Source organism: Quercus robur, chromosome 5 (assembly GCF_932294415.1).
Source record: "Quercus robur chromosome 5, dhQueRobu3.1, whole genome shotgun sequence".
Lineage (NCBI taxonomy): Eukaryota > Viridiplantae > Streptophyta > Magnoliopsida > Fagales > Fagaceae > Quercus > Quercus robur.
The window spans coordinates 115966-138644 of record NC_065538.1 but is presented as its reverse complement, the minus strand read 5'-3'; the positions used below and the strand labels follow the sequence as shown (position 1 = coordinate 138644).

Here is a 22679-nt window from a genome sequence, read left to right as displayed (position 1 = left end):
CTTATATTGCTTCTGGTGTTTGGCTCTTCACTAGTCACTTGTCCTGAGGACAAGAGAGTTCTAGAGGATGATGATCTGGAGGACGAGATCATATTTGGCATAGAGGCAAATTCAAAGGCCGATGATATGGCTGTGCCAACCCCTCGCATTCCTAGGTGTAGCACCTACCAGTCGAGATACCTACTAGGTCAGGTTTGGGCAGAGGCACGCACTGGAGAGATAGATGAAACTATTAGAGATACTCATCTGCAACATGGGTTGAGGATACATCCTTCTGCTAAGGCTCGGAGAGCTTAGGTATGCTTATCTTTCTTTTCCTATTTGCCCATTCATATATATATATATATGTGTGTGTGTGTGTGTGTGTGTGTGTGTGCGCGCGCGCGCTAAGGAATAGCTTCTCTTTGCTTTTAAAAGTATGGACCCAATAAGTGCCATGGACCGGGGGGGGGGGGCATGGTCCACATTTTATGAGCATTTGTTTAACGGGGAGACCCATATGTGCTATCATACCTTCTTCGTCGGCCAGGGATTTGGGACATTCATCAGTATTACGTCTTGTTCTATAAGGCACGTGTTGATTAAGGCTCTATTGCAACAATTCCATGCAAAGATAGGTACCTTTCACCTGAGATGCAGGGATAATGTTGTCCTTCTCCTTGATTGGTGTAGGCATAAGCACTCGCGACGGGCTGTCTTTGAGGTTTCCCCCAAAGATCCGTGGGAAGTATGCCTTGGCCTAGGGTGGACCATGGTGGAGGGTGTAAATGGAGTCGCCACCTAGATTAGGTCTATGAATCATAAATATAGCGCCCTTTGTGGAATGAATAATCTTTACCAAAGCACGTGTCCAGAGTTTAGGTATGGGTTTGGGAAGGTGTTAGGCACCCAACCCCACCCGATTTGAAGGTTGACCTCCACTTATTGTATTCCAAGTCTTAATCTCATTAAAGGGTTTTTTAATATGTTATTATAACTCCCACATACTCTAACATGCATCTACATAAAGCAACATGATATATCGTCATAAAGCATATACGAGCAACGGCATCACAACTCAACATTCAAATGCATGTTCATGTGATTTATGCATGACTTAACTTACTTACCTCAATGCATCACAGCACCTGTACATCAATGCATGTTCATATCCATATGCATGTTCATGATATTCAAACAAACAAAATCCTAATCAAACATAAAAGACAACATAAAAAGAAAAACAAAAAACATGAAGATAGATACTTAAGAATATGAAGAACAAGCTTAAACAAAGGCTAAACAGGTGAAAGAAAGCAAAACAAAAAAAGGAATGGATTAGGGTTTTTGGACACGAGTGCTTGTGCGCATATATAGGGCATGCGTGCGTAGCCCAATTGTATGTGCACGCATACACACCTGAAAACACAAACCCAACAACTAGAAAAGAAAAACCAAAGAAAGACAGAAAACTAACAAACTAGCATGCTTCCAACATAAACACGAAGTAAACCTAAACTAAACAAACATATTTAAAGGTATGAAAAACATATAAACAAAAAAAAAAAAAAAGATAAAAGGTGAAAAGCCAAAGTTAGAGCCTTTACCCGAACACAAGAACTCTCTAGAGCTTGATTTAACCGTTCTTCTCAGTCAATCTAATCAACAAAACCAGTAGGTTAGTAAGCTTTAGAACTCAAAGGCCAAGACCAAAAATAGGTCCCAACCAAGTAAAATTTGAATTGAGAATGTTTTGTGGAAAACTCCCTCTTTGATTCACTATTTTCTAGAGAATAACGTGTATATTCGCCTCCCTTGGAAAGTGCCTTTTATGGCTTTATATAGTGGTAAAATAGGGTGTGGGGCGGTTCCTAGACGATATGGGATTCTTTCCACACCATTTTTAATGCAAAAAGCTTTCCTTTCAAAACATTCTGGAACCCTAGATGTTTATGCATACTTGGGGTATGTGTACGCATACACTAAGCATGCATACATATGGCTTGAGTGTGCGTGCACATATGCATGTATGCATACGCACACTTAGGGTTTCTAGCAGCCTTTCTTTTCCAAAAATAGATTTATTCTTCCAAAAATAATTTTATATTTTCCATAAGCATTTCCTCAAGTCAATTTTCACGAGATTAGGCATTAACCTTTGGCCTCAGAGTTTGCCATCATTGGGGAAAGAGGACCTGAGTTGTAAGGGGTACAAAATAAGGTGTCTATAGTTGCCCCAATTTTGATTTGTGAGCTTTGCTAACGGAATCAAAAGAAAAAGAGACAAAACATTTTTTTTTCTATGTATGGCTCAGGCCCAACCCACGCACATGACAAACAACACACATACATAGGGCGAGGTGCAACTCCACAGAGTTGTGTGGGATTCGTATAACCGAAATCCCATAGGTGTTACTTAAGAAACAAGCAATGACAAGCTCACTATCCAAAACCTAGTTTGCCAATTGCAAGCGAAAGGTGAGTGACTCACTATCCTAGAGTCACTAAAAAAGAAAAAAAAAACATGGCCAACAGCCTCAACCATCAACCAAAAAAATAAGGCACTTTTACGAGCTAAAGGATACATATCTGTGGTTTCCATTTGGGGCTTTTGGCTTAAACTTCTCCTAGTGGCTCTGCCTCTAGGTGATTCTATCTCTATCTCAAACTCTTCATTTCTTAAAATGGCTCTTGCCTTTATCCCAATCTCTTCTATTCTTGTGCCTCGATTCTGGTGTACATGTTCAATTCCAAGAAGGATATGTACTCAACTCTCATTCTTATTTTCTGATTTATCCTAGAGATCTATGCCTGCATATTCAATTCCTGAAGGATATGTGCACAAATATGGTGGTGGCTATGATCTTCGATGGAAAACTTACTTGAGTAACTCTCTAAACCTGCATGGGGTTTTCTTGTTTTTCTTCGGTTTCTAGACTCACAAGGGAGTTTTTCTAGGTATCTTTTGACTTACAAGGAAGCCTCTAATGATGTATGATTCACTGGGGAAATTTTCTTCTTATGACTCACTAGGGAGTTGTGTTGGCGATTCTAACTCACGAGGGAGTTTTCTTGGTGATCTTGACTCACAAGGGAGTTTTCTCAAATTGTCATGCCTTTCAACCCGCTGAAGGGTATTTTTGTCATTTCAAGGCGTCTTGGTAATTTCTGATGTTTCACGATCCACTTAGGATGATTTTAAATTTTTTTCCTATTTCTTGTCTTCTAGGAGTCCACTAGCATGTTTAAAAAGAAAAAAATAATTTTTTCTTTTGCTAAATTACACATAGTTTAGTAGGGGCCTATACTATATGTAGTTTAGTCATCAGATGCACTTCCTACCTCTTCATTTTCTCAACGGTTACCAACCGTTTATTTTTTTTTTCTCTCTTATATTCTCTTCATCTTTCTCATCTCTTCACATTCTCCCTAACTCTCCAACTACCTCTCTCTCCCTACAAAAGCCTTTGCCTTCCTCTCATTCTTCATCCTTGCACAAACTGAAATCTTTTTCTCTCTCAAACTCTCTCATCTTCTTCAATGGAACCTAAGGCCAAGAAAGCTTCTTACTTGATCACCGATGATGTCTTCAACCTCACCCATTGGATTGGAGCCACAAGGCTAACCAAGTCTCCTCCATTGCTCTACAGACCAAGAGATCATCTATCAGACAATGCACGAGCTAGAATGGTAAGTTTTTCAAACTTTTCTCATTTTCAAGTTTTGCTCTAATCTTTTGCTTTAATCCATTTTTAGACTTGTAAATGCTTGGGTTTTGTTGTGGGGTGGTTTTAGATAAAAACCTGATGTCCTAGGAGGGGTAGGAACATGTTTAGGATGAATTTTGATCCAAGGTAGGCCGAAAATGGTGAAGAACAATTTTGGTTGCACCCATGCGTACACATGCATCATGTATGTATGCGCAAACCAGCTATATGCATGCGTGTACAATCCTCATGCGTACGCATAGATGTTCATAAAATCACATGGACACATGCTTCAGCATGCGCACATGTACACGTGGTATGTGTGCACATACATGCAGTATATGCACGCATATTAACTCTTGCAGTCACAATGTTATGCTCAAAATGCATAGTATTGCTTTTATTTCACATATTTTTGTCCCAAATGATTCTTATGTTCCTTTTTCTGTCTTCTACAGGGTTCGCTACCTTACTCGAGTAGGGGTAGTGCTAGCCTTTTGTTCACGTGGTATTAGACCCTAACGACCAAGACAAAGGCTTTAGTGAATGCGGCCAGCTTCGGGCCACTCCTGCGGCTTCTTTCTGAGGGCGTAGCCAGCGGTATACTGGTATAGGCTCTGGCTAAGAGGTGGTGGGATACCACCAATACTTTCCACATTGGCAAACAGGAGATTACTATGACTTCTAATGACTTCCACCAGATGACTAGTTCAAGCTCCTATAGGCCCATCATCAACTTGGAGGATGAATCGGGCATTCAGCTAGGCATAGACTTGCTAGGTTGTACCCACCCTAGTGAGCATGTCCGTTATTTCGATCTAGAGAGGGACTACAAATCTCTTTCCCATACGACTCTGGATGATTGTGCTCAAATGGCCAGGGCATTTCTACTATATGTACTGGGGGCATATCTCTTTGTCAATGGGGGTCAAACAGTATCTTTGAGGTGGCTAACTCTCTTCCGCAATTTTGAGGATGCTCGGGAGGCAAATTGGGGATATGCTTGCCTCGGCTATCTTTACTTAGTCATGGACACATTGAGCCGGGTAACCCTGTGCCAGCTAGCAGGGCCTTGGAAGCTCCTTGAGGTCAGATTTTTTCCTTTATAGTCTTACAAACTATACTTTGTACTTTTGAAAATTGTTCTTACTTTCTTGTATCTAAGATGTCATCTAGACATACGAATTGCATTTCATGCCCTTGCAAACTGTTCTTACGTTTCTTATAAACTATCATCTTGCAAATGGTAATTATGTGCTCTTTTCTTACAAACTGTCAACATACAAACTGTATCTGTGTGTTCTCTTCTTGCAAACTATAATCTTGCAAACTATATCTTTGTGCTCTTTTCTTGCAAACTATCATCTTGCAAACTATAATGTGTTCTTTTCTTTTCTTTGCAGCATTGGGCTTTGTCCTATGGTTATATCTCCCGTGGCACGGACGTGAACCTAAAGGTCCTCATTTTAGTGCGAGCTTATCTTAACAGTCTCACCTCTGACTTAGTGAGTGAAATTCCCTTCTTTAAGTTGTTATATATCTTAATGGTTTCTTTCTAACCAAACATGTCTTACAGATCATTTGGGGACCTTGGGTAGGCGTTCCTCCCATTGCTGACCCAAATCAAGAGGCAGCTGCTATCGTCTCTTCTATGACCTCTCAGCTTCTTGAGGGTGCTGGCCTGAGGGCCTTATACCTTGCTTAGCCGATCTCTTGCCAGCTAGTGGGTGATGACCCACCTCAGGTGCCGATGGATCCTCCTACATTCATACTTCCCCCACTCTCTATGCCCGATGCTGAGTACCTACTGTGGAAGGGTGGCATTGCCTATACTAAGCGCCTCTTGGGTGACCAGGGCTATGACGGGTTTAGTGAGGGTTGTTTCATGACTCATTTTCCCATTAGGATATGTATTCTCTCTTTTCCATCTTCCCTTCTCTTTTTCTTGTATCTCATGTATGTGGTAACACTCAGATGTGATGAATGTTTCAGGGTGAAGCCGGTCCAACTGCTGGTGGCCCTCTTAATCCTCTTCATCTGCCTTGGTCAGTCTATGCCTATGGTATGGATGGAGTTGCTCGGGAGTGCCCTGTGGAGTGTAACCCTAATGTCATGGGTTATCCCTTCTCTGAGGGAACACGAGCTATGAGTCTTCTTATCTCTATTCCTCGCCTTTTCTCCTTTGCATTCCTTTAAACTTGTCCTAACATTGTCTCTTTTCCAAAATACCAGCCTACTGTAGCGGAGCATGAGGAGCTGGTTCTGCTTCCTAGGAACCTTAAGTTGGAGCTAACAAAGTACTCTAAGCAGATCTATGGCCCTGGTGGGTATGCCTAAGGTCTAGGTGATGATGATGATGATGATTCAGAGGCAACCCGGAGGACTCAGCCAAGGAAGAGGAATTACTGGAGGTGATCCCTACAGATAGACACACACACATAAAGACAGACAAACACATTTCCAGCTTACTTCTTTTTTATTTTTTAGAGTATTGGTGTAGGAATCACACTCAAAATAGAAAAAGGAATCTGAAAACCCTAGTGGCCATGCGCATGCATACACGCATATGCGTACACATGCTGTGATCTTGCCTGCATATACAAGACCAGGCGCACGCATGCATGCAAGTAGAAAACCCTAGGCGACTTTTTTTTTTTTTTCACTATAAAACAGCTGTGAGAGGCTTCCAAACCTTCACAAAATGTGTTTCAAGCCTAGGAACCATTCTACAAGGTCCCTAATGGCTAAATTCAATTATTTGGAGGTTTCTAAGTGGATTAACAAGCTTAATCTCAACTTCAAGGATGATCTCATCCCTCTTAGTCTTTCTTGTGCTTCTTTCTTTCATCAAATCAAAGTGGATGAACCTTTTCTGCGTGCTGCCACAGAGTTTTAGGTTCCTACCAGTCATGTTTTTCAATTCAATGGTATGGAATTGTGTCCCACTCTTGAGGAATTTGGCGTAATCATAGGTGAGTATGACTTTAGTGCTATCATTCTTGCTACTCTTGAGGACGATCTTTCTGACCTAGCTTATCAACTTTTGGGGATTCATCTATCTATACAAGAGATGGTGCAAGTCCAACAAGTTAAATGTCTCCACTGTCTTCAAGTACTTTTCTAAGAAAGATATTCCATTGGCTGGGGTGGGGTGTTCTCATCATTTGAACACCTTTTGCCTATGCATCCTTGCAAGGTTTTTCTTAGTGCATGAGACACCTTGTGTGGATCCTGGAATTCTTCATGCAGTACAACATTAAAGGAGTGTGAGTCCAATAGCCATTATCTTGGCTAAAACCCCCAATGTTTTGGATGCCGTTTATAGGGAGGAAGCAACATTCTTTGTGGGGAGTCCTCTTCTCCTTCAGGTATGATCCCTAATTTTTGCCTAGGTTTCCTCAACCTAGCGGGATTCCTCTAAAGTTTGCATGGATTGCCTTTCAGTTTTCAACCCATCAAGACTCCTTATATCGTCTTTAAATATTTTTCTCTCTTACTTTTATTTTCTTTTTTGTTATCTCTCCTTCTTCCACTTAACACTCATGCTTTCTTTTTCTGCCCCTCAGATATGGTTATATGAAAAGCTCAAATTGATTCATCCTCCACTTGTCCCATTCAATCGGTATCAACTAAAGCATTATCATGATCGCAAGCCCAAGGAGAAGGATATGGATCCTACCAAGCTTACTAAACTCTTGAAGCATCTTACTTCCACAAACATCCAATGGGAAATAGAATGGTGGCGCATTGAGGCCATGATTAGCTATGGTTTCAAGAAAAACTGTGTGCCTTTGGTTGGGCTTCGTCGTTGCACTTATTATCCTACATGTCGCATTGCATGGCAATTTAGTGACCGTCAAAGGGTACCTTGTGATAATGGGTCTTACCATATCTTAGCATTTACTAAGAGTGTCTTCGGTAGAATAAAGGAGAATTGGCCTCGAAGGGCAATGAATAAGGACATCCATTTTCCTCAGTTTCTCAATCCAACTTTGGGATACAAGAATTGGCTATCCACAGATATGAGATCAGTCCATAGGGAAGAAAATGATCACAAGAAGTCCAACAAAAGGAAGAGGACTGAGTGACTACCTTGATATGCCCTAAATTTTAGTTTTTAGCACTTTATGATTCCATGTCTTTTCATTTGAATTTAATAAAGGGTTGGAATGTTCCAAATCCCTTATGAAACAAATTGTCATCACTTAATTTGAGCAATGAGAATCAACCATTTTATTATCTTTGCTTATTGTCTTCGTTATTTTTTTTTTCTTTTTTCTGTGCCATGTAATTTTTGCCTATGACATCCTTTAGGGAATTTTCACCATGCTCATGGTCTTTTCCCCTAATTTTTGCCTACCCTAAACCTTAAAACCCTAAAACCTTAAACCCTAAACCCTAAGCCCTAAACCCTAAACCCTAAAACTCCAAACCCCAAACCCTAAATCCCAAACCCTAAAACCTAAACCCTAATTGGCATTTGGGCATATTGGTTTTATTGTTGTGAATAATGTCCTTTCAAGATAACGTATCTCTTAATTACAATCCCTTGTTTAGAGCATGGATAATGTTCTCTCCAATCTGTTTATAGTGGTCATAAATAGGATCCTCAATAATCATGTTGGGAACCAAGTTTGTCTTGACTAGTAAAGTCGTTTTGCAAGCCTCTTTCCTATGGAAGGCCTACTCTTTGGTCTTGTTATTGTCTAACTGAAATTTGGGATGGTAATCCTGTTTAACAAAAATTGTTTTTGAGTAAAATCCATTAAACATAATTTTAGGCATAGGCATTTGGAAATTTGGGTTTTATTGATGTGAGTAATGTCCACTCAAGATAACATATCTCTTAATTACAATCCCTTATTTCAAGGGATGACCCTTTGATTCCGACCATGTTGCCTTTGTACTTTTTTTTTTTTTTTTTTTTGTATTTTAGGGGATATGAGTTTTTATTTATTTGTGGGGACCAATTCTTGTTTCTTAAGTTGATGTTTTAGATTTAAAATTCCCAAATATGATTTTTTTTTTCCCGTTTTAAATGATGGACATTTAATTAATCATTGACTTTTATTTATTTATTTTTTTTTGGGTGAGATGAATTATTTTAATCCCAAGAATGAGTCGAGGGCCCATATTTTTATGAAAATTGAGCAAAAGGCTCTCTTTTTTGGGAAATTGAATGTCTAAACAAATTTCCCTTCCTTCATTGCTTCTTTGTAGGAATTTTGACTAGTAATGGCGTTTTGATTGAAGTCCCCAAAATTAATTGAGGGATTGGAAATATCTTTAAAGCAATTTTTTTTTTTTTAACATTTTTAGAGATTGAGAAATAGAAATTTCTCTCAAATAAATTTTATGACTATTTTATTTTGGGAATTAGAAACTCCAATTTTGGCTAAGGAATTACGAATCTCCATAGAATTAATCTCATTATAATTAAATACTCCATTGAATTAATTTGAAAGAATTAGTTTTTCCTTTTTATTTAAAATAATTCGGGGAGTCAATGATTCCAATGGATCATATTATTTTAAATTGGTGGAGTCAATAACCCCCAAAATGTTTAATTGGTGAAGTCAATGACTCCCTTTGAATTAATTTGAAGCAATTAGAAACTCCACTCCATTAAAAATAGTTATAACGGTGGGGTCAAGAACTCCATTAATTTGTTTTGATGCGTAAATCAAGGCTATACAAAATACGATATCGACAAGATGTATATAAAATTATATTAAGATATAAAATAGTATAATTTTATATTTCTCTGTTCAATTGTTGTTATATTTTTTATTTCTTCACATGTATATTTAGTTTTACAAATTGAAAATTATAAGCCTTAAATCTTAGATGTTTAGCCTTCGAAAGTTCATGTGTTTCCTTTTTTTGAAAAAAAGAAATATTCCTTAGAAAAAAAGTAATAATAAGAATTTTTCTATTAAAAATATAAAATGTAAAAGCCAAATATACATGTACACTTAATATATAAAGCCAAAACCCATTTAGATTTTTTCCTTCATCATTTGACCCCTTCATATATATATATATATATATATATAGAGAGAGAGAGAGAGAGAGAGAGAGAGAGAGAGAGAGAGAGTGTGTGTGTGTGTATAGAACCTATAGGTTTGAAAAGGGTGATTTTAGAACAGAGGAAGTGCTTTATTTTGTGTATATTTAGCTTTATGTTTTTGATTCAAATGACAAGGGTAGATACAAGCTTGAAGTTCTAAGACATTGCATAATTTTTTTTTTCTCAATAGCACCTTTTGATCTTGTTTTATCTTGTCAATTTATGTTTTTTATGATTATGGAGGAGAGAGACATAAAGTGGGAGGAAATATACATATTTACCCCTATTTTTAACAGAGGAGGGTAACGGTAGACAAACGGAACAAATCTCAGGTGGGTAAATCTCCATTACCTCCTCATAGTAGTGTTCACTACATTCCCTTGATTAGAAACACTAAAAGAAAAAACAAAAGCCTAACTCAGAGAGTAGGCACACCTTCTACTAGCCGCTTAGGGTTTCACACGTTCCCTTGAGTTCTAACCTTTTCTTTTCATTTCCTTGTTCCAATCCTGTTTTTTCCTTTTCTTTTCTTGCTTTGTTTATGTTTTTATATGTTTTGGTAGCCTAGGGTTTAGTAGTTTTCTGTTTTAAAGCACGTTAATTGTTAGATTTATAGTTTTAAGTTCTACTTTATCTTCTGCGTTTCTGTGTTTCTAAGTTAGGGTTCAAGGCGTGTCTGTGTGTGCATCCTTTCTGCATACATACGCAGACTCGAAGTATATGTACGCATACAACTAGCTTGCATAAACAGGCCTATGTATGCACATGTATACTCGTGCCCAGAAATCCTAACTAAGTTTTTTACTTCTATTTCTTCTTTTCCTTTTATGTCATATGCTTTTGTTTTTACTCCTTTTTATGTTTTTGAGTCTCTGTTTCTCAGTTTGATTGTTGTTTGCCTTTAACATGCTAGACTAGGGTTTCTTTTTATTTCTTGCTTTAATGCCAAGAACATGCATTCACATGTCCATCCATTGATGCACAGGTGCTGAGATGCAGTAAGGTAAGTGAGGTAAGTCGTGCATTCACATGAACATACATTTGTTTAAGATATGATCTTGATCATGTCTTGATGTATTTGTAAATGTCTTGTCTTGGATATGATGACATGTTGTTGGATCTTAATATGCCTATGTTTCTTTCTTGGATGTGATGTATGTTTGTTTGCTTTCTGCCATGTCTATGTTTTGCCTTGACCATGATATGTTTAAGTGCAAGATGCTCCCTTCCTCTCCTTTTTCTCTCCCAATGATTACATATCTATTTCTCACAAGGGTCTTTTCTTTATATAGTCTGATTTATTTTCAATCCTAGCCTTCCATCTATTGATTGTATTAGTGATCTTCTGGATGCTTGTCCCATCAGAGCCCTCCTAGAACCGTTGTGTGTAGCTGTAAGGCACAATATCACTGTTCAGGCATCATTTCCACATAAATGCAGCTAGTTCATTAGGTGCAGAACATTTAATGTAGTGGTAGTAGCCCTTTTTACAGATATTTCCTAGTTCATTGTGGACTCTTTTATCTGAAATTTATCCTTCCAAGCATGGTTGCCTTTTGCTCTATATTCGCTTGGTGGTCAGGCTCCAAACCCCCGGATACTCAAGTCTGAGATTTTCCTTCATTCGGACGGATAGCTATGGGCCGCCCATGTCATCCTTGGGTACAAGCCGATCTCAACAAGTTTCCAGTTTCCCAAGTACGTCATAAAGGCAAAAAACCCTCGGCTTCATCAAATCAACATCGTAGTACCCAACTTCCTCGGCGGTCCTCCCCTTGCAGGCACTCAACCAATTAAATTGCCCATTCAATGAGCTTTTGGGGAAGAAGCAACCTCCTTGCACCCAACTCAAGAGGAAGAATTGAATAAAGTAATTGAGGTTGTAGACTCCGAAGAGGACTTTGAAGTTTTTGACTGGTCATCCCCCATCGAATCTTACCGCACTTCCCTCTCCTACTTACCCCCTGCTCACGTAAGCAATAACCAAGAGCCCTCTGACATTCCTGAAGTTATGGTGCTCTAGACGAAAAAGAACACCAGCCTTCTACAGCTTTTGGAATCACATGCCGGAGGGTTTACCCCTAAGGTGGCCATTCAAACTCAACCTCCAACTCCCCTCCCTACCCATAATTCCCTTTCTGAACCGGCAGATAAGAAGAGGAAGTGAGACAAAAAGGGTAAGGAGGTGTCTGAAGAGGGCGAAGTGGTGCCTATCAAAGAGCTCGAACCCCAAAAAGGGGAAAAAATCACCAAAGGGGCGCAAAGGAAAACCTCAGCCGAAGGTATGGTCGCGGAAAGGGTGTTTGAGCGTCGCCCTAGGGTTCCGATCTGGAACCCCCCACTCGAATTAGACAGTGCTCCACTTCTTCCAGACTCCTCTATTAGGGATTTTCAAAAAAAAAAAAAAAAAGTTGGCTACGTGGCTAATGCACTTGAACAACCCCTGTTCCTGCCTCAAGACATGGCCGACCTGAGGACTCTAAAAACGCACGACGTGTTTTTAACCTTAAAGAAAGACCTGGCCATGGTAAGCCTTTGAACTCCTTACTTGTATTGAATATACATATTTCTCTTCCACTTGAAAGATTCATCTTGGTGTTTTCTTTTCAGGCAATCCAGACAAAAAACATCGTAGAGGAATGGGTAGATGATGCCCATAAATAGTGGAAGGATGAGGAGGCACAATGTATAGCTGCTATCCAAACTCTTGCCATGGCCGAAAAAAGGATTAAAGACCTCAACACCAAGTTGGCTGAGGTAGACAGAGAGAGGAAGAGTGGTAAAGCTACACTAGTTGGCGTTAAGAAGCAGTCCGAGGACCAACGTCAGCAATTGCATAAAACCAAGGATCAGTTTGCCATTACTAAGGAGCAAATAGAGCCTCAGAAAAAAGAATTGGAGAAGGTTGAGGAGGCTACAGCTCAGGCCGAGCAAAATGGTTATGACATCGGGGTAAAAGAGATTGAAGAAACCCTAAGAGCCCAAGTCACTAGAGTCTGCTGAGGCTACTGCCTCCAAGTATGGACCAAGGCATTAAACCTATTTGGGGTGGGCGTTTCTTCAAAGTTAAGGAAAACAGAAAACATCTTCTACCCCCAGCCCTGCGCATAGCAGCTCCATCTAGCTCCTGAGCGGACACTACTTCTAAAGCGCCTGAGTCTGGCCAGCCCATCCATGTTGGTACCCTTCTAGCCACTTCAAAGACCTCTAAAGCCTAATGGTGCAAGCCCAAAGGGTAAGGAGAAGGAGATGACCAAAGAGAAAGTGCATGAGTAAGCTAGACCTCTACCTAAACCCAAAGAAACTTCCAAGGAAAAAGAGGCAGCTTAAAGCAAAGCGCCTGAACCTTCTGTCCAACAAGCTGCTAAAACCAACCCCCCTTCATCCATTACCAGTTAGGGCATTACCCTTATAATATGTACCTTTTATTTATTTTTTTAGTTATTTATTAAACATGTATTTCCTTTGCCTTACCAAGGCACCACTTAATGAAAAGTGTCAGTTTTCTTTATATTCTCATTGCTTATATACGACTTGTAATACTATCTGTCTACTATTAAATATGGCCAAATTTTTTAACTATGAACCTAAATTATGGGCTTTACCAATTAAAAATAAGCACAACATTGCTCCCAACATTGACATATACCTATGCAATTAATAATCTAACAACTTAACGCACAGATAGAATTAGTGTACCTTAGATGTTCAATTCAAGAGGCCATGTATGATCAAGGCTCCATTCATCATTTCGAACAAATAAGAGGCATTGGTTTGCCCAAAGCATATGGTCCGAGAAACCAGACATGGCCAGGGCTTTGTTCAACACTTAAGCATATACGAAGCATTAATTTACCCAAGGTATGTGGTCCGAGGAACCAAGCATGACCAAGGTTTTGTTTAACACTTAGATAAATAAAAAGCATTAATTTACCCAAGGTATGTGGTCCGAGGAACCAGGCATCGCCGAGGTTCTGTTTAACACTTAGATAAATAAGAAGCATTAATTTACCCAGTGTATGTGGTCCGAGGAACCAGACATGACCAAGGTTCTGTTTAACACTTAACTAAATAAGAAGCATTAATTCACCCAAGGTATGTGGTCCGAGGAACCAGGTATGACCAAGGCTCTGTTTAACACTTAGATAAATAAGAAGCATTAATTCACCCAAGGTATGTGGTCTGAGGAACCAGGCATGACCGAGGTTTTGTTTAACACTTAGCTAAATAAGAAGCATTAATTCACCCAAGTTATGTGATCCGAGGAACCAGGCATAACCGAGGTTCTGTTTAACACTTAATTAAATAAGAAGCATTAATTTACCCAAGGTATGTGGTTTTAGGAACCAGGCATGATCGAGGTTCTGTTTAACAATTAGATAAATAAGATTAGAGCACGTAATGGTAGAAACAAAAGATGACAAGATTGCCTTTTATTAATAGTAGTATCTTCGCAAATTATTTACATTCCATGGACGTGGTACAACATTTTCATCTAAATCTTCCAAAAAATAAGCTCCTATCCTAGCTACCAAAGTGATGTGGTACGGCCTTTCCCAATTAGGTCCTAGTTTTCCCCAAGATGGGTTCTTTGCAGTCCCCACTAGTTTTCTTAACAACAAATCACCTGGTGCCAGTGATCTAGCCTTCACACCTGTATCATACCCCTGCTTAAGCTTCTGCTGATAATGTGCCAAGTGTACCATGGCTGCTTCTCTTCGTTCATCAATCAGATCCAAACTCCTTTCTTATAATTGATCATTATTATCTGGGGTAAACAAGCTTGTCCTTAACATCGGAAATCTAGTCTCTAGAGGGATCACAGCCTCGGACCCATATGTCATAGAAAAAGGCGCCCCAGTTGACTAACAAGGAGTTGTTCGATATGTCCAAAGAACATGTGGTAACTCTTCAACCCATCTACCCTTCACTTTATCTAACCTCTTCTTAAGCGCACTGACTATGACTTTGTTAACTACTTAAACCTGTCCATTCCTTTGCGGATAGGCCGGAGTTGAATATTTGTTCCTAATGCCTAGCTCATAGCAATATCTCCTAAAGGCCTTGCTGTCAAACTGAAGCCCATTGTCCAATATGAGGGTATGAGGAATCCTAAATCGGGTTACAATATTCTTCTAAACAAACTTCTTTGCATCAATATCCCTAATGTTGGACAATGGTTCATCCTTAACCAACTTTGTGAAGTAATCAGTTCTAACCAGAAGCCATCTTCGGGACAGCTCTGGGGAATGGCCCTACAATATCCAGGCCCCACTGAGCAAATAGCCATGGACTAGACAAAGGATTGAGTATGCCCCAGACTGATGAATGTTCGAAGCAAATCTCTGGCATTGATCACACTTTTTAACATACTGGGCCACCAGTAACCTTGAGTGAGAGCTCTGTGTGACAATGATCTGCCCCCTGTATGACTTTCACATATCCCTTCATGCAATTCCTCCAAAAGTGGCTCCACTGCCTCAGGATGGACACAAAGCAAGTATGGCCTTGAAAAAGAGCATTTATACAACTTTTGTTCTTCGGATAACTAGAAACAAGGAGCTTTCCTCCGTATCTTTTCTGCCTCCCCACTCTCGAGAGGTAACACGCCTTCCTTTAAAAATAAAACTATGGAATCCATCTAGCTAGGCCTAACCCTGATCTGGAATACCTAGACCTTTGTCACCTCTTTCTTGATAGGCCCATTTAGATCTTCAACGAGGATGACTCGAGGAAGGTCTTGTCCAAAAGAAGTTGCCAAAGTCACCAAAGAGTCTACATGCGCGTTTCTACTCCTCGGGACCTGTTGTATAGAGAAAAACTCAAAGCCTGATTGTAACCTCCGAGCTTTATTCAGATAGCCCTGCATTCTTAGATCCCTAGCTTCCAACTCTCCCCTTATTTACTCGATGACTAGCCTTGAGTCTAAGAAAATCTCAACAGCCTTTCCTCCCATTTTCTCACTGGTGATTCCATCTGGAAAAAATATCACCACTCCAACCCTAGATCCCTTTTGATTTACTGCACCATCAATATATAGCTTCCTGGGTGAAGGCCTATGAAAAGAAACTGTTGAAACTTGTTTTCTCCCAAACTTGTGATCCTCGACCTCAACTTCTATTGGAGACTCAATAAATTCTACCACCCAATTTGCAAGAACTTGCCCTTTTACTACGGTACAAGGCATGTACTTTATATCAAATGCTCCTAAAATTGTCCCCTACTTGGCAATCCTTCAAGTATAATCAGACTTTTGAAGCAATGACTGCAAAGGGAGTTGAGTTAGAACTACAACTGTATGTGCTTGGAAATAATAGGGGAGCTTCTGCGTAGCATGAACTACAGCCAAAATGGCTTTCTTCAAGGGCAAGTAATGAACCTCGGCTTCTTGCAATGACTTGCTCACATAATAGAATGGCCACTATACCTCATTTTCTACCCCCACTAAAACCAAGCTGACTGCATGAGAGGCCATGGCAATGTAGGTGAAAAGGACTTCTTCCTTTTTGGGTCTAGACATAATGGGTGACCGAGAAAGGTAATCCTTCAACTGCTGGAGGGCAAGGGCATGCTCTTTATTCCATTTGAACCCTTTCTACTTGTGCAAGAGCTGGAAAAATGGTCTACATCTATTTGCTGATCAAGAGATAAATCTATTCAACGCTACAGTTATTCTAGTCAACTTCTGCACCTCCTTAGGGTTCCGAGGAGGTTGTAAATCATTTATCGCTTTAATCTGATCAGGATTAACTTCAATTCCACGATGGGTTACCATGTAGGCCAAAAACTTTTCGGAACTAACACTAAAAGAACATTTGGATGCGTTGAGATGCAATTTATGTCTCCTCAACACCTCAAATATACTTCCAAGATCACTCAAATTCTCAGCCACCACCTTGCTCTTCACAACCATTTCATTAACGTAAACTTTGATATTTTGCCAATCTAGGATTCAAACATTCTAGTCATCATCCGCTGGTAGGTAGACCCAACATTCTTCAATTCAAAAGGCATTACTTGATAATGGTAATTCCCAATGGGTATCACGAAAGCTGTCTTTTCCTGGTCAGCCAAGGCTAATGGTATCTGATGATAACCCTGGAGGGCATCCAGAAAACTCATCCAAGGATGACCAACCGTAGCATCCACCAATTGTTCTATCCAAGGAATTGGGAAAGGATCCTTAGGGCAAGCTTTATTCAAGTCAGTAAAATTTATGCACACTCTCCACTTCCCTAACTTCTTCTTCACCACAACTGTATTGGCCAACCATTCTGGGTAAAAGACCTCCTTAATTGCCTTTGCATGCTTAAGCTTCGTCATTTCTTCCTTGACAGCCTCGGTATGTTCTTTAGAAGAGCGCCCAGGTGGTTGGTTTTTCGGGACAACGGTCAAGTTGACATTTAGGTGATGACAAATGAAATTCGGATCCACTCCGGGTGATTCATAGGCACTCCAAGCAAATACATCCACATTTCTTCTAAGGAAAGTTAGTAATTCCTCTTTCTCCTGAGGAGGCAATTGGACTCCAACTTGGATGTACCTCTCTACATCAGCATCGATGATAACCCTCTCTAGGTCTTCACACCTCATCCCTTCATCTACAACATCCGAGGATACTTCGACCTCCATTAATTGCTACAAAGCCTTCCCGAGGATGTCCAAAGGTTCTCCCTCAGATTGATGTCTAATAGCAGCTACCAAGCATTGCCTTGCCATGGCTTGGCTTCCAATCAACTCTTCAATATGGTCCCCAAAGGGATACTTCACTTTTAAATTCAAAGTTGAGGAAACAGCTCCCACAGTATGAAGCCACGATCTTACTAAGATGGCAGTATATGGTGAATAAGCATCCACCACAATGAAGTCCACATCCACCGCTTTTGACCCTGCTTAAAGAGGCAGCCTGATCAGTCCCTTTAGGATAACGGTATTCCCATCAAACCCCACTAGAGGGGAGTCATAGCTAACTAGATCCTCGGGTTTCAGATTAAGTCCCTTGTACAGGTCGGGATACATAATCTCTGCACCACTACCGTGATCAACCAAGACCCTCCTTACATCATACCCTCCTACACGAAGAGTGACCACTAAGGCGACATCATATGGCTGAACTATTCCTACCTTATCATCATCAGGAAAACTCAAAGCTAGTCGGGCTTGGGTTCTCCCTCGTTTAAACTCAGGGACCGCGTCCTTGGCACATGGTCAGGCTATGGACATTACTCCAGGTGAACATGCTCTAATCCGACCCGGGACTGTTAAAATAACACTGATGGTTCCTAAGGGCAGCTTCGAGGAAGATCCCCTTCTATTGATGACTTGCATAATTTAGTGTAATTTATCACTTCTCAACTTTAAACTTTAATCTAATTTTATTTATTTTGTTGATTTTAGACTTGATTTTTGTTATTTAAATTTTATTCCAGATTTGAAGAAAATAAAGATTTATTCAAATAAAAGAAATGTGAAGCATCTAAAGAGAATATTTTTGGCCTTGGAAGTTGGCAAGAAAAAGAGAATGAGGCACTGAAAAAGAAAGAAGAAAAGGAGGCACTGAACAAAAAGAAAAGGTGCGCTGAAAACAGAACCAACAAAAAGGAAAAAAAGGCTGAAACAAAACAAAAAGAGGCTGAAATAGTGTGGGCTGAATTGAAAAAGGTTTTGGGCTGAAGCAAAAACGTTCGGAACTGAAAAAAAAAAAAAAAAGGTTTTTGGGCTGAACTGAGAAAGGTTTTGGGCTAAAGCAAAAATGTTTTGGGCTGAAAAAAAATGTTTTTGGGCTGAAAAAAAGGGCACACGTGAACTGAAAAGAAAAGGGGAGGCTGAAAAGAAACAAAGGGGGGCGCTGAAAACAGAAGCAGAAAAGAAAAAGAAAAGACGCTGAAACAAGAAGAAAAGAAGGAGAAAAGAAGAAGGGGTGCTGAACTGAACAGAGGCTGAATGAGATCTATTGAGCATTCTTTTTCTTTCCAATCTTCTCAGAAAAATGATGGTGAATTTGTTTATGTTGAATTTGATTTTTAGCATGAACTAAATTTTCTTTATTCTAGGAAAATAATGTAATCTAGTTCCGAACTATGCTTGCTTTTCTATGTTAATTTGAACAATTTCCCTTCATGTTTGTCTGATTTATTCTAAGCTTATTGCTTCTAATTAACTAGCCATTAATTAGATGATTTTAATCTTGTGATTTGCTTTCGAAAGAGGGAATTATAGGATGGATCTTGAATATTTCAGCGTAGGTAAATATAGAGATCAAAAGACTTGTATGAACCTATGTAGTATTAAAATCGTTGGTCTCAATGCTTTCTTGCTTTATTAAATTGCATACTCTTGTGTAAATTGGTGAACAAGAATGTTTCCAATTGACTGTCGAAAGAGGCTTTTGGAAGAGTTTGGAGATTGCTAACAAATAGAGAGAATTAAATTCAATTAGCTAGATGAGTAAAGCATAGTGAGGGATTAGGTGAAATCAATTTCCTAGAAGTTTTTTTCTCATTAAGTTGATTTTCAAGCAACATCTTTCTTTACCTCGGCGTATCTTTTATTTAAATTGATTTTATTTTGAATTTCAATTACAAAAACCTTAGTGACTTCTCTAGATAAAATAGAGATTAGCATAATTTTGGTATTTGTCAAAAGTAAGTTACCAATCCCTGAGGACAATACTCTTCTCATTACTTTACTATAAAACTACGATACTGTGCACTTGCAGTTTTGCACCGACCATCTATACATTATCCTAGTCTGATTCCTCTGTCTAGGAGGCTAGTGCAAAAATTGTCCCAATTTCCAAACCTTGACCAGCTGCTCAAGATAGTCATGCAAAGTCCTACAATTCTCTATAGTGTGTCCTTGGTCCTAGTGATATTGACAATAAAGACCTTGATTCCGCCTCATGGGGTCACATCCCATTTTGTTTGGCCACTTGAAGTATGGCTCAACCTTTATCTTCTCAAGAATTTGATGCATAGGCTCTTTGAATAGTATGTTAACCACCTGGGCTACAAGGAGCCCAGTATGTCCAGAAAAACCTCTCCGAGGATGAAGTGTTCTTATATTCTCTTAAGTTTCTTTAAGTAAAAGATGCTTTCTTCCTCTCCTTTTTCTCTCCCAATGATTACATATCTATTTCTCACAAGGGTCTTTTCTTTATATAATCTGATTCATTTTCAATCCCAACCTTCCATCTGTTGATTGTATAAGTGATCTTCTGGATGCTGGCCCCATTAGAGCTCCTGGAACCTTTGTGTGTAGCTAGAAGGCTCAATATCACTGTTCAGGCATCATTTCCACATAAATGCGGCCAGTTGGTTAGGTGTAGAACATTTAATGTGGTGGTAGCAGCCTTCTTCTAAGATATTTTCTAGTTCACTATGGACTCTTTTATCTAAAACTTATCCTTCCAAGCATGGTTGCCTTTTGCCCTGTATTCGCTGGATGGTTGGGCTCCAGACCCCCGCTTCGTTTTCCGAGGAAGTTTGGCTCCTCGGGAAGCATTACCTATTCATTGTTATTATCCCTTGTCCTCGGCCCACTAACCCACTTGCCCTTATTACGGCTTGGCTGTCCTTAGGTTCCTTTGCATCCTCGGGCATGGCCCATGACCCAATACCCCTACTTGGAGCTCTTATCCCCACAATAGGAATATGCCAGGGTTGTGATGGTCTGATATGCATGATAGATGTATGTTAGGGTTTTGGGATAAAAATGCCATATTGATTGCTAGATGAATGTTAGTGTGTGTGTGTGTGAGTCTAGAATAACAATTTTGAACATGTCTTTAATGAGATTAAGATGTAAGACACAATGAGTGGAAGCCGACCCATGGGTCGAGCAGTTTTGGGTGCCTAATACCGTCCCAAAATCGTACCTAAACACTGAACCCATACTCTGGTAGTAGGATTAGTCATTCCACGTAAAGGCACTATATTCATGATTCTTAGACCATAAAACTAAGCGAGGACTCCTTGTTTCTCTGCCCCGGTTCACTTGACTGATGTGTACTCCCCAAACCACGCAATGCACCCATAATTTAGGGGTAATTATGAACTCTTTTCAAGATGGGGAATTTTCTCTTTCTTCTTTTGGCCATTCATTTGATTATTGATGCTAAAATTTTTGCAGAAGCCTATAATTTTATTAGTTTATCTCAATGTATGCCGCTAAGACAATTTTGCTGCTCATAACCTTACTAGGCATACTAATCATGTCACATATCTTTCGGTGCGGATGAAGGATGTTCCTTCGAACCTCAATGTTGTAATTCAAGCCAGTTTGTCTTTTGTCTAATGGATTGACAACCTTTCTCTCAAAAGAAAAATAAAATGCCAAATAAATAGGTTAATACATTTTCTTCACAAAAAATATAAGTTAGATAAAATAATAAGGTTTTTATTAAAAGTTAAGTGCATTCACATCTAGGGAGGGGGAAAAAAACCTATTTTACATCTTAAAATACTACTTTATCTATTTTACCAACCCATTTATCAATACACCCAACATCTTGGTTCTTATTTTTACACACAACCCAATAAAATAATATAAACTAGAAAAATAAATAGTATAAAAACACTAGCCACCACCACACCACCCACTGCCACCATTGAACCACAAACCCACCACCAAACCAATACCCACAACCGACCCAACACCCATAACCAAACCAACACCCACCACCAAACCAACACCCACCATTGAAGCAAAACCAACCACTGAAAAACTCCATCCGCTCCAAAAAAAAGTCCAGAAGTCAAGGTCAATGTCAAAGTCTCCTTCTCCAAAAACTCCATCCTCTCCAAACAAAAACAAACCAAACTCCCCCCACTCTCTTTATAACCCCAAAAACCCACAAACATGTCTCCTACCCAATCTCTCTTTGTCATCCTCACTATCATTTCTTTTCTTCTCATCTTAATCTTAACCAACTCAACCGACTCGGACCGAGTCTCAAAGCTCCAATCCCTCTAATCCCAATCCAAATCCAGCATAATCTACCTCAACGACCACTCTGTCTCTCACTACCTCACCTCCACAAAACCCCTAGACCAAATTACCTTATCATCTTCTTTGACGCCACTCAGCTCCATGACAAGTCAGAGCTATAGCCCAAAACCCTTCACTTCGAATTCTCTCTTCTCGCCCAATCCTTCATCTCCAACAACCCTAACCCTAATCTCTTCTTCTGCGGCATCGAGTTCAAAGAACCTCAACAAAGCTTTGCTTTTTTCAGCGTCAATGCCCTCCCTCACATTTGCCTCATCACTCCTCACCAGTTCTCGAAGGAATCAAATCAGATGGACTAGGGCAATTTCTTGTAGTTCATTGAGTCAATGTCCGATTTTGTCCAATCTAAAATCAAACTCACCGTCGCTCCGATTCACTGACCTCCGTTCCTCTCCACAAAGCAATTGGCTTTCATCGTAACCCCATCTGCCACCCACCATCCACCACAAACCCATCGAAACAGATCACAACCACTAGACCTAAATCCATTTCAAAATCACAGACCAAAGTCCATTGGAACAAATTTGCCGAATCCAAATCCAAAATCGTTGACCCAAACAACAAACAACCACCACCACAATCGCCGATTTACACTATGGAAGATGCGGTGGTGAGGTCTATAAGAGAGAAAAGGACTAAAGAGAGATGTCTTTCGTGGTGGGGATATCTAATAGAGAGAGAGAGAGAGAGAGAGAGGGACTAGAGAGAGTGAGAGATGAGAAATGGAAGGAAGTGTGAGAGGTGAGAGAGTGTTTCAGAAAAGAAAAAAGGAAAAAGAGATGTGACAAAAGAGCGGGGAGAGAAACAATATTTGAGAATAAATTTTTTTTACAACCTAGCTGTAGTAAGAGCATTTGCACCCAGTCTTCTAAATGGTATATATTGGTATAATTTAGCATCAAAGCACAAAAAAG

The 22679-nt window shown here is 39.7% G+C and overlaps 1 pseudogene; it reads left to right on the top strand.

Moving 5' to 3' along the window:
- Positions 1-21615: 21615 nt before the first annotated feature.
- LOC126724723 (probable dolichyl-diphosphooligosaccharide--protein glycosyltransferase subunit 3B) lies at positions 21616-22379 on the top strand (annotated as a pseudogene).
- The last annotated feature ends 300 nt before the right edge of the window (positions 22380-22679 follow it).